The sequence below is a fragment of the Dasypus novemcinctus genome, chromosome X (assembly GCF_030445035.2).
Source record: "Dasypus novemcinctus isolate mDasNov1 chromosome X, mDasNov1.1.hap2, whole genome shotgun sequence".
Lineage (NCBI taxonomy): Eukaryota > Metazoa > Chordata > Mammalia > Cingulata > Dasypodidae > Dasypus > Dasypus novemcinctus.
Window position 1 is genome coordinate 106,833,969 of NC_080704.1, and position 13,112 is coordinate 106,847,080.

Consider the following 13,112-nt stretch of genomic DNA (forward strand, 5'->3'; position numbering starts at 1 on the left):
TTTCTATTTCATTTAGTTCTGCTCTTATCTTTGTTATTTCCTTCCTTCTTCTTCCTGTTGGGTTACTTTGTTGTTTTTCTAATTCCTTCAAAAGTGCAGTTAGTTCTTCAATTTTTGCTCTTACTTCTTTTTTGATATATGAATTTATGGCTATAAATTTCCCTCTCAGTACTGCTTTTGCTGCATCCCATAAATTTTGGTATGTTGTGTTATCATTATCATTTGTTTCAAGGTAGTCATTGATTTCTTTTGAGATTTCCTCTTTGACCCACTGTTTTTCTAAGAGTGTGCTGTTTAATTTCCAAATCGTGGTGTGAGGTCTGCGTCTCTGTCCCTTGCAAATTTCCAGCTTCACTCCACTGTGGTCAGAGATATTGTTTTGTATGATTTCAATCTTTCTGAATTCATTAAGCCTTTCTTTGTGGCCTAGCATATGGTCTATCTTGGAGAATGTTCCATGTGTGCTTGAGAAAAATGTATATCCTGCTGTGTTTGGGTGTAATGATCTATATATGTCTATTAGATCCAGCTCTTCTAATATACTGTTCAAATGTTTTGTTTCTTTAGTGATTCTCTTGTGAGATGTTCTGTCCAGAGTTGATAGTGGTGTATTATAATCCCCCACTATAATTGTAGATGCATCTATTTTTTCACTTAGTTTTTCCAGTGTTTGCCTCACGTATTTAGAGGCACCCTTGTTAGGAGCATAAATATTTATGATCATTCGATCTTTGTGACAGATTGTCCCTTTCACTAAAATGTAGTGTCCTTCTTTGTCTCTCACAATTGTTTCACATTTAAAGTCTATTTTGTCTGATATTAATATAGCTACTCCTGCCTTTTTTTGGTTATTGTTTGCTTGTATGATTGTTTTCCAGCCATTCACTTTCAACTTCCATGAGTGTCTGGGTCTAAGATGTGTCTCTTGTAGACAGCATATAGATGGGTCATATTTCCTTATCCAGTGTCCCAGTCTGAATCTTTTGATAGGTGAGTTTAATCCGTTGACATTCAGTGTTATTACTTTCAGGGATTTATTTGTGTTAGCCATATTTTGATTGGATTTGTGTTTGTCATATTTTGTTTGTATTTTTTTTCCCTTCTATTTTTGTCTTTTTTGTTGCTCTTACACTCTCCTCCAACTCTGCCTGTCCTGTTTTTTCCTTTCTTCCTGCAGAACTCCCTTTAGAATTTCTTGTAGGGGAGGTTTCTTGTTGGTATACTCTTTCAGTTTCTGTTTATCTGTGAATATTTTGAACTCTCCAGCATTTTTGAATGCTAGTTTAGCTGGATAGAGTATTCTTGGTTGGAAATTTTTTTCCTTTAGTACCTTGAGTATATCATACCACTGCCTTCTTGCCTCCATGGTTTCAGATGAGAAATCAGCACTTAATCTTATGGAGCTTCCCTTGTATGTGATGGTTTTCTTTTCTCTTGCTGCTTTTAGAATTTTCTCTTTGTCTTGAGCATTGGATAATTTGACAAGTATATGTCTTGGGGTGGGCCTGTTGGGGTTTATGACCAATGGAGGGCGCTGTGCTTCTTGGATATGTACATCTGTCTCTTTCAGTAGATTTGGGAAGTTTTCAGCCATTAATTCCTGCAACACTCCTTCTGACCCATTTCCCTTCTCTTCTCCTTCTGGAATGCCTATAATACGTATGTTTGAGCGTTTTGCATTATCATTCAGGTCCCTAAGTCCTATCTGGATTTTTTCTATCTTTTTGTTGACCACTTCTACTATCTGTTTGATTTCCAATGCACTATCTTCCACATCACTAATTCTCTGCTCTGCCTCTTCTAGTCTGCTGATATTTGCTGCAAGTGTATTTTTGATTTCTTGAACTGTGGTGTTCATTTCCATCATATCTGTTATTTTTTTGCCTATGTCTGCAATTTCCCTTCCAAGTGTTGTCTTCATGTTGTTAAACTCTTCCTTTACTTCATCAAATTTGTTGGTGATAAATGTTCTGAGATCTTTCATTGCTTGTGTGAAGTTCTGCTCCCCTTCCTGATTTTTAGTTTGTTGATTGGATTCAGCCATGTTTCCCTGATTACTGGTTTGGTTTGTAGATTTTTGTTGCTGTCTGGTCATCATTTTTTCTTGAGGGGTTTAATCAGTTCCTTAGCTTCTTTGTCTCGTCTTGGAGATTAATTAGCTGTTGTTTTTGCGTAAGTGTTATATCTTCTCTTTGTCACTTTGTTCTTATTATTCTAATTTCTTATTGCTGGTTAAGTTCACTTCCCTCCAAATCGATGTCCAGACACCTCCCGACCAGCAAAAATCCCAAAGCAGTCCGTTCCCAAAGAGCCTCCAACGCCGCCCAGCCGACTCCCTGCAGGAGATACTATCAGGGAAGTTCACTCAGCCACCATTGAATTAAAGTGTTTAAATGGCTAATTCCACGAAGTCATTATTAAACAAAACCTGAATTGATAATAATACTAAAAAGTAATTTTATAACAGGAAACCTTGTTGGCAGGCAGCCTCTCTTGTCAACTTCTTTTTTTTTTAATTAAAATTTTTTTTCGTCTTTATTTTCTTTAATGTTACATTTAAAAAATATGAGGTCACCATAAAACTCCGACTCCACCCATCCCACATGAACAACCTCTTCCATCATTGAAGCACATCCACTGCATCTGGCGAATATATTCTGGAGCACCGTTGCACCACATTGTCAGTGGTTCACATTGTAGCCCACTCTCTCCCCCAGTCCACCCAGTGGGCCACGACCAGACACACAACATCCAGCATCCGTCCCTGCAGCACCACCCAGGACAACTCCAAATCCTGAAAACGTACCCACACCATATCTCTTCTTCCATCTCCAGACCATCAGCAGCTACTGTGGCCACCCTCTCCACATCACTACTACAATTTCTTCCCTTACTAATCACAATAGTTCCCCAGAAGAAAAACAGTAAATCCACTTTAATCCATACTCTATTCCTCCATCCTGTGGACTCTGGGATGATTATGTCCAGTCCCCCTCTACATCAAGAGGGGGCTTAGAGTCCACGTGGATGAAGGGTACAATTCTGTTTGCAACTGTAAGCACTCTTGGCTTCCTGGTGTGGTGGTTGACCCTCTTCACCTTCCTGTCAGCTGGCCAGGGTAAGTCCAACACACCAGAGGGTAGGAGCCACAAGTCTGCTGAGGCCCAGGGCCTGGCCATCACATGGACAGTTCAGAGATTCAGGTCTCCTGAGCATACACCAACCCAAATGCCAACCACAGGTGCAGTAAAAGTAACAGAAGAGGCATGTGTAGAAATGTTATATCTGAGTCCAACTCCATCACACTCAGGAATACAAACTCCAAAGTAGGGCCAAATGACATGGCCCTGAACTCCAGAGCCATTTGCCATGACCACAGAACCTGTGGGTCTCTGCAGCCCTCAGGAGAACCAGCACCTGGGTTTCCATCAACCTTGGCTGTCTCTGATACCTTGCTGAGGCATGCATAAGCATGACCACTCTGATGATCTCCCAACTCTTTTTTGGAGACTCATAGCCATATAAACTCACTTGTCCTTTCCATTTCCCACTTTTATCCAAAGTCAAAAAGCAGTTTTTAACACCTGATATTACATGTAGGCTGAGATATTCCGCCTGTCTGAGTTGATCCCTTTATTCAAGGTCCTTTTCTTATTACATCATCAGCTGATGCTTGGTAGTATTCCCTCAGTGCCAGGGAAGCTCATCCCTGGGAGTCATGTCCTATGCTGGGGGGAAGGCAATGCATCTACACACTGGGTTTGGCTTACAGAGTGGCCACATTTGAGCAACATGGAGGCTCTCAGGAGGTAACTCTTGGGCACCCCGCAGCTCTAGGCCTAGTTCGTATTTCAGGCACACAGGCTCATAAATGGAGCCATCAATATCAAGGGCTCATCATTGGATCATCCATCTTTGTTGGTCTTTGCCATTGCATTTGGGGGATTGTTGCTGTTCCACTGGGGAATGTGATAGAGCTCCCCTGGCCAGTAACTCTCTCAGCTATCGTTTCCAACTGAAACCACTATGAAAATATCCAAACCTTTCTATGTACCCTGTATACATGCCCTGGAGAACTCCCTCCCAACAGTGTGCTCCCCACCAATAACAACACACATAAGTGCTCCTCCCCTGCCATAGTTGAACTTCTCTGTAGTCCCAAACTTCTTCAAAAAGGAAGCCCAAACCTGATTCTCTGGACTGACCATGTGATAGCCAGGCCCTGGGCCTCAACAGACTTGCAGCTCCTACAATCTGGTTTATTGGGCTTACCCCACTCAGCTAACATGGAGGTGAGGAAGGTCAACCACCACATCAGGGAGCCAAGAGTGCCTACAACTGAAAGCAGAATTGCATCCAGCATCCATGTGAAATCTAAGCCCCCTCTTGATATAGATGTGGAGTGGACACGGCCATTCTAGGGTCCACAGGATGGAGGAATAGAGAATGGATTAGAGTGGACTTACTGATATTCTATTCATGAACTATTGTGATTAGTAATCAAAGAAAATGTGGCATTGATGTGGAGAAAGTGGCCATGGTGGCTGCTGGGGATAGGGAGTGGGAGGAAGAGATGTGATATGGGGGCATTTTTGGGGGTTGGAGTTGTCCTAGGTGGTACTGCAGGGACAGTTACCAGACAATGTATGTCCTCCCATGGCTCACTGGGTGGACTGTGGGAGAGTGTGGGCTATGGTGTGGACCACTGACCATGAGGTGCAGCAGTGCTCAGAGATGTATTCACCAAGTGCAATGAATGTCTCATGATGATGGAGGAGGTTGTTGTTAAGGGCGGAGTAGTGGGGTGAGGGGTGTGGGGGGTATATGGGGACCTCATACTTTTTTAATGTAACAGTTAAAAAATAAATAGAAAAAAAAAGGGAGACCAATATATTCCAAATTATTTTTAATAGACTGCTTCTAGTATTGCATGCTACTATAGGTATTTGGAATGAAGAATAGTTATATTTGCATATAACCAAACTAAATCATTATTTTAACAAATTTGTTTAGTGTTAATGAAAATTTTATGCTGTCAGAAGTTTACTTGGAAACACTTTCCAAAATCATTTTGGTAACTTATGTATGTAGGGTGTATAGAACGTGTTTTTATTAATACAGAAACAGAACATAATTTTGTCCTAAAATAAAATGATTGGTTATTAAGAAAAAGTAAACTGTGGAACAAAACCTGAATACAGAAAGTGCAGAAGGTTCGTGGAAAAGGAATTTTTATGGTTAAGGTTGAGTAAGATTTGATGGGTCTATTATAACATTTTAAAAGCTTTAGTATCAAATAGTATACTGATACAAAGTCAAAAGTTTTCTCTCTCAAATTTTCTCAAGTCATAAGTCTGTTTTAGTAGAAGTTTATAAAGAGTTTTTCTCCTGAATAATCAGTATACAAAAAGTCTGTTTTATCAGAATAGCTTCTTTAATTTAGCCTTATCATTTCCTTAGTTTTTAAAGAACAAGTCTTATCACTTTTAAAGGAACATAATGTTCAAACTTGCTTTCTCAAAATCAGATCCTGAAAAGTATCTTTTTGTTTCAAACTATTTGTTCTTTTGCCTTGAAAAAATTAATGTAATAAAATAGTTAAGTTCCTTTAGTATGTTCTAAATGGAAAGTGTTTAAAAGTGTTATAAAATTAAAGGAATCTTTAACTCTCTGTTAATTAAAGTTGTATAAGTAAAAATTCATATGAATACCTAAAAACGGTATAAAATTCCTGGAAATTTATCAATGTTTCAGCATATTAGACAAAAGTACAATGTTGTTAATCATGGTTGTAATTATTTACTAGTATGTGTCACAGAAACAACCTCCTTTCGTAAATTAAAGTAACACCACTGTAGTATGCAGCTGTCCTAAATAATGCTAGTTTGTTCCAAGAAATTAATATCCAACTATGTCACTATCGCTTTGTTTTAAAATTTGCTAAGACTTTCTTTAGTAACTTCTTAGGCAAGTCAAGCCAGCTAGCATTCTCCTACATATGGAAAAGCCAACAATGGACTTTTGCAGTGCTTCCCCAAGGCTGTGTGCATAGCGCAACCATCTTCCCTGGCCTGGTGACAAAGAATCTGGCTGTGTAGAAAAAAATCTGTGGCTGAAATCCTACTGACATTATGTTAATCAGTAATCCTTTTTTCAGAATTAAAAGAAACATCAGAGATTATAGTATCTTATCTTAAGAGCCTAAAATAGGCAAACAATTAGGACAAGCTGTAAGGCCCTTGCTGCTCTATCAAATTCTTAAATGTTGTTTGATTGGGTAAGACAAAAACTATACCCTGTGCTATATTTGATAGGGTACAATGTTTTCTCATGTTAATGCAGTTTGTAATATTGTTGGAATACTAAAAATCTTTCATCCCTCACTTAGCTCAAATATTAGAACCATTGTATGTGTTAATTGGGAAAGGTCCTTCATGGGAGTAGGAGGACCTCCAGCTGGTTGCTTTAAAAAATAAAAAAAGAAGGTGGACATTGACTTAACATGTGAACTGGATGTGGCGAGCACCATATTGGCTTTGGGTGGGGTTTGTGGCAGAGGCAACATTCTAAACAAGTACTCCTTAGGTTTTAGTCACAATTCTGGGAAGGGGCCAAAATTAAAATATAAAAAAGTAATTGTGTGCAGCAGAGGAAGCCCTGATGAAAGTAAAAGGCTTAACCCAATAGTGTCTGGTCACTCTGAAGACTGCCACCCCTATCTAGGGGTAGACTGCAAATACTAAAAACAAGATAGAAACGATGGGCTGTTGTGAATCACCCTCTATGGGGGAGAGATCTGTGGAAGAACATCTCAGATGCCAGCCAGCAATGACAGGTAACTGTCTAGCATGTCCCTGCCCACTCCTCTAACATCTCTCTTAGGACTATTGAGGCAGATGCCTTTGTGAAGATCCAGAGCCATACCAGTGAGACCTGAGAAGAAGCAGAGTGGCTCCACTGGAAAGACAAACATCTTGAGTACCAGACCTTGTGATGTCTAGCCCAGCAGTTCTGGCTGCCTGTTACTTGCCAACGGCTCATGGACTTTACCCATGAGTGTCCATGATGCTCATTCCAATGACTGTGACGTCGGACCCCTCCTGCTCTTCAGAGGGATGAGGTATGCTTTCACTGCTACAGACACTGCATCAGGATTCTTATAACAAGCCAGCTATTTTCTCACTAGAAAACGAATCCTTGCAACAATGGACTACATTTAAATTCAACACTGAGTTGTGGCCCCAGGTTCAGTAAAAATGCTAACAGCAAGACCAATGAAGGCATTGAAATTATGAGATAAACTTCCAGCTGCCCCACATCCCAAAATGGGGGAGTAACAATAATCTGTCACTGCCAGTGCCTCAAACTATACAAACTGGGGAAAATAAGGTCATTTTTGATTGAGCACTGTCCTATATAGCCTTGCTGGTTGGGAATCTTAAGCCCATGAGAAATTAAAGTCTATTCATTAAATGTCTGCTAGTTGGAAGTCTTATTGTTTGTTGTTGTATAATCTAACACATTTATAGATTATGTATAAAATGCAGTTTTGAGCTTGGAAGAATTACAAACTGTAAATATGTGCTTACGCCTACAATGTGATTGGAATATATCTAGTCTTTGTGTGACCCCCATGTCTATAATAGCAGTGATATTCCTTAGGAATCAGTGAAATGTCATTTGTGTGGTCATAAAAACTATTTAAGCTTAGATATTTCTCAGTTACAAACCCAAATAATAAACATTCAACATGCTCACTTCCAACTGCTTTCTGCCTCACAAACTATGATGGGAATTGCAAATGGATTAAGATCCCTGAACCCTATGATATGGATTAAGAGTTGGGGAAGGGGTCTTCTAGGAGTATATTAATTATCTGTTCCTGTCTGCTTTGAATGTATTTAGTCCTCAGATGCATGCTACAAACCCTCCGCAGAGTAATACAAGAAATCGCCCAAGCTATATTCACTACTTTGTAAAAACAAAAACGGGGAAATGTGGGAAAATAGCTTGAGTTTGAACATGGGAACCTGGCTTGAAGTTGAAACGTTTCCATAACACAGATAAAAAAGTGTGGGCTTAGGAACACTGGCCTTGACGAGATGGAATGCTCTTTGGTCAGCACGAAAATTGTGTGCTTGAGGAGGCATTTAAACTTTGTATGGCCTGTTCCCTAGTATTGCAGGCAGGCTGCAACCAGGAGCTCTGATGGAAGTCCAATGAAGATTCTTGATGAGTTCTGGGAGATATTGGCTGTCCAAAGATAACAAGTTATCTATGATTTACCACTAAAGTCACCATTTAATTTCTATGAGTTAGTCCAGTGCGTGCTTGACCAAACAACTGGGCACAATTACCTGGCCAAGTTGAAACAATAGCCTAACCATCACAGTACCTAACCAGGATGGCTCACGATATGTGAGGCAAACACTGGCAAAACTGAAGTTAGAAACAGATATCACTAAAAATAATAGTTGGAGACTTCAATACACAACTCTCAGCATTGGATAGAACATCTGGGGAAAGGATCAATAAAGAAACATAGACCTGACTTGGAACTGTTGGCCCAGCCTGCAGGCGGCTATGCTGCCAAGTTCTCACCCTACCTGTGGGCTGTCTGGCCTGCTCTACAGCACAGCACTATGACATCGGGGGCTGTTGGATCAAAACTAATCTGGGCTATGGCTTTCTAGAAGCTTTGACTGGAATGGTTTGTTTGATGTGGCATGGAGTGAGAACAATGAGCATGTCCTCATCACCTGTAGTGGTGACAGCTCACTGCAGATCTCATACACTGCCAAAGCTGCCATGCTGCTTCAGGTCTACAAAGAACACACACAGGAGGTTTATAGCATTGACTGGAGCCAAACAAGAGGTGAACAGTTTGTGGTGTCTGGCTCTTGGGATCAAACTGTCAAACTGTGGGACCCAATGGCTGAAAGTCACTGAACACTTTCAGAGGTCATGAAAGTGTCATTTGTAGCACAATCTGGTCTCCCCACATCCCTGGCTGCTTTGCTTCAGCCTCAGGTGATCAGACCCTGAGAAAGTGGGAAGTGAAGGCAGCAGGGGTCAGAATTTTGATTCCAGCACACCAGACAGAGATTTTGAGCTGTGACTGGTGTAAATACAACTAGAACTTGTTGGTGATGGGAACAGCTGACTGCAGCTTGCGAGGCTGGGGCTTGAGGAATGTGCGGCAGCTGCTGTTTGAGCTTCACCTACTCAAATGGTGAAGTTTTCACAGTGCTGGCCTCTTGCTCCTATGATTTTACTGTAAGATTCTGAAACTTTTCCCAGCCTGATCCTCTTCTTGAAACAGTGGAGCATCACACCGAGTTTGTGGTTTAGATTTAAGTCCCCAAAGTCCTACTCAGGTGGTTGACTGTGCTTGGGATGAAACGATCAAGGTTTGTGATCCTGCTTGCCTTGCTGTCCCTGCCTGAGAAATACTGCTTTGGTCTGAGGCAAAGGGGATTGCCTGAAGAATGCCTTAACAGGAAATTAATGGATTGTTGATAACATAATTGTTACACTTTTCTTTGCTATCCAGATTTCAAGTTTGTAAAATTTACCCTGGAATCATTCTTGAGGTAGCTGATAGAGATTTTGTTCCCTGTTTAAGCCTGGTACTATAAGCCATTTTTTCTTAAAATCCAAAGGAGTAATTGCTGTTATGGCATACCCTGTAATATATATTAAAATGTAATCCTTATATTGTGTAATAGTAAAATATAGGAGATCAGTAAATTATACTGATGATGATATATTGCATTTTTATGTGATTTTTAATGTAAAATATCACTGCTGTTGATAAAAACAAAAATAAACTGCATCTCTTGACCTTTTATCACTGCATGACATGCCCACAAAAGGACTTTATCTAAAATATTTTATGTCTAAGTGTACAATACTATATGTAATGGGATATATGTGTGGTTCACAGATAGGGCTCCAAGAGAGGTTTATTTGTGCATTTATTTGACTGCTTGAGTGTCTGCCATGTGTTTGATACACAGAACGAATAAGACTCTCTCAAGGGCTGGAGCCACACCACAGAGAGTGGGTCCTGTGAGCTTTGAGCTTACATTTTTATATTTGTTCAAATCTTTTCAGGCATTGTGCCCATGACCCTATATTTTCCTTCTTCCTGCTTCTCAACTATCAAATTTTTAAAAAACTGTTCACTGAGCAAAAAGTCAAAGGTCCTACTAAGGTTTCTAGCAATTGCCCTTGAAATTAGCCCTAAAAAATGCTATATACCATCCTGCTACATCTTTAAGTGTCCTTGAAAAATCTCTAGGATTTGATGGACTATTTGAAAAGTAGCATTAAAGGGAAAACTTAGTAAAACCACTTTGCATAACATTTATTATATTTTTAGATAATACTAAAATAAAATGGTATTAAATGAAAAATTGTAACTGATTTCTGACAAGTTTTTGAGAGTTTTTCAAGAGTAAAAAGTGTAGTAATCAGGAATAAAAAAAGAAACATAGAGCTTGAATAATATGATAAATAGATTAAACCTAATAGACATATACAGAACATTGTACCCCAAAAGAGCAGGATATACATGGTTCCCAAGTGCTCATGGATCTTTCTCCAGGATAGACCATAGATTAGGTCACAAAGCAGATCTCTATAAATTCAACAAGAAGGAAATTATATAAAGCATTTTCTCTGATCATAATAGAAGAAAGTTGGAAATCAACAAGAAAAAGAAATTTACAAATAATATGGAGATTAAACAACACACTCTTAAATCAGTGGGTCAATGAAGAAACTTTGAGAGAAATCAATAAATATGTCAAGACAAATGAAAATGAGATCGCAACATATCAGAACCCATAGGATGCAGTGAAGGCACTGCTGAGAGGGAAATTTACAGCCCTCAATGCTTACATTAAAAAAGAAGAGCTAAAATCAATGACCTAACTACAGAGCTGGAGGAACTAGGAAAAAAAAACAGTATACTATTCCCAAAGCAAACAGAAGGAATGAAATAACAAAGAACAGAGCAGAAATAAATGAAATTGAAAACATCAAAAAAAAAAAACAAACCACACACAAAAAACTAGAGAGAATTAACAAAGTCAAAAGTTGGTTCTTTGAGAAGAATAAAAAAATGGGCAAACCCTTAGCTAGACTAACAAAAGAAAAAAAGAGAGAAGATGCAAAGAAAAAAATGAATAATGAAAACAATATTAATATTGACCCCACAGAAATAAAAGAGATGATAAGAGAATACTATGCACAACTGTACATCAACAAACTAGACTGTACAATGTACATGAACTTGAAAAATTCCTAGGAATGTGCAACAGCCTACACTGACCCTATAAGAAATAGAAGATCTCAACAAACCAAACATAAGCAAAGAGATTGAAACAGTCATCAAACAACTCCGCAAAATGAAAAGCCCAGGACCAGATGGTTTCACAGCTGAGTTCTACCAAACATTCAAAGAAGATTTAATACCAATGTTACTCTTCCAAATTTAATACCAAGCTCTTCCAAAAAACTGAACAAGAAGGAACACTACTAAACTCATTCTATGAAGCCTAATACCAAGGCCAAATATAGATATTAGGAAAAAAGAAAATAACAAACCCATTTCCCTAATGAATAATGATGCAAAAATCCTCAACAAAATACTTGCTAATTAACAACACATTAAAATAATTATTCATCATGATCAAGTGGGTTTTATATCAGGAATGCAAGGGTGGTTCAACACAAAGAAATCAATTAGTGGGATACACCACATTAATAAACCAAAGAAGAAGTCACATGATCCTATCAATTGATGCAGAAAAGGGATTTGAAAATACATCATCATTTCTTGATAAAAATACTACAAAAGATAGGAATTGAGGGAAATTTTCTCAACATGATAAGGCCATATATGAAAAACCCACAGCTAATAATATATTCAATGGTGAAAGACTTAAAGCTTTCCTGTTCAGATTGGGAACAAGACAAGGATGTCCACTTTCGCCCATATTGTTCAATATAGTTCTAGAAATAAAAGGCATCCAATTTGGAAAGGAAGAAGTAAAACTTTCACTATTCACAGATGATAGGATCCTTTACCTAGAAAGTTTTGAAATATCTACAACAAAGCTGCTAGAGCTAATAAACGATTTCACCAGAGTGGCAGGATACAACAAGAAAATGCAAAAATCAGTGGTGTTTCTATACACTAGCAATGCACAATCTGAGGAGGAAGTCAGGAAAAAAATTCCATTTACAATAGCAACTAAAAGAATCATATATTTAGGAATAAACTTAGGCAAGGATGTAAACCACTTGTATTCAGACAGCTACAATGCATTGTTAAAAGAAATTTTAAAAGACCTAAATAAATGGAAGAACATTCCCTGCTCATGGATTGGACAACTAAATGCCATTAAGATATCAATTCTACCTGAACTGATATACAGATTCAATGCTGAATCTGATAAAAATTCCACCAGCATTTTTTGAACAAATAAACAAATATCATCAAATATTCTGGAAGAGTATGGGGTCCTGAATAGCCAGAAACATCTTAAAAAGGAAAAGCGAAGTGGGAGGACTCTCAGTTCTGAACTTTAAATCATATTACACAGCTACAGTAGTAAAACAGCATGGTATTGGCATAAAGATAGAAACAGAAACGAATGGAACTGAATTGATGCTTCAGAAACAGACTTCACATCTATGGTCAAGTGACTTCTCTTTTAATGACCAAAAATCACACTTACTTAATTAAAAATAATTTAATTTCTTTAAAAAATTTTAATTGTCTTTTTTTAAAAGATACACACATCACAAAAAATGTTACATTAAAAATATAATCATCTGTGTCATGATGATGGGAATGAGTGTTGTTGGGGGGGGAGGGGGGGGTGGGGGGGTGGGGTTAAATGGGACCTCCCATATATATTTTTAATGTAATATTATTACAAAGTCAATAAAAAAATATAATCATCAATCTCTTTCATCATTGTGGCACATTCACTGCATTTGGTGAATACATTTTGGAGCACTGGTACACTGCATGGATTATAGTTTACATTGTAGTTTACATTCTCCCGCAGTCCATTTAGTGGGCTATGGCAGGATAT

The 13,112-nt window shown here is 38.4% G+C and overlaps 1 pseudogene; it reads left to right on the forward strand.

The window, feature by feature from the left end:
* The first annotated feature begins 6,759 nt into the window (after positions 1 to 6,759).
* Positions 6,760 to 9,460, forward strand: LOC101433467 (peroxisomal targeting signal 2 receptor pseudogene; annotated as a pseudogene).
* The last annotated feature ends 3,652 nt before the right edge of the window (positions 9,461 to 13,112 follow it).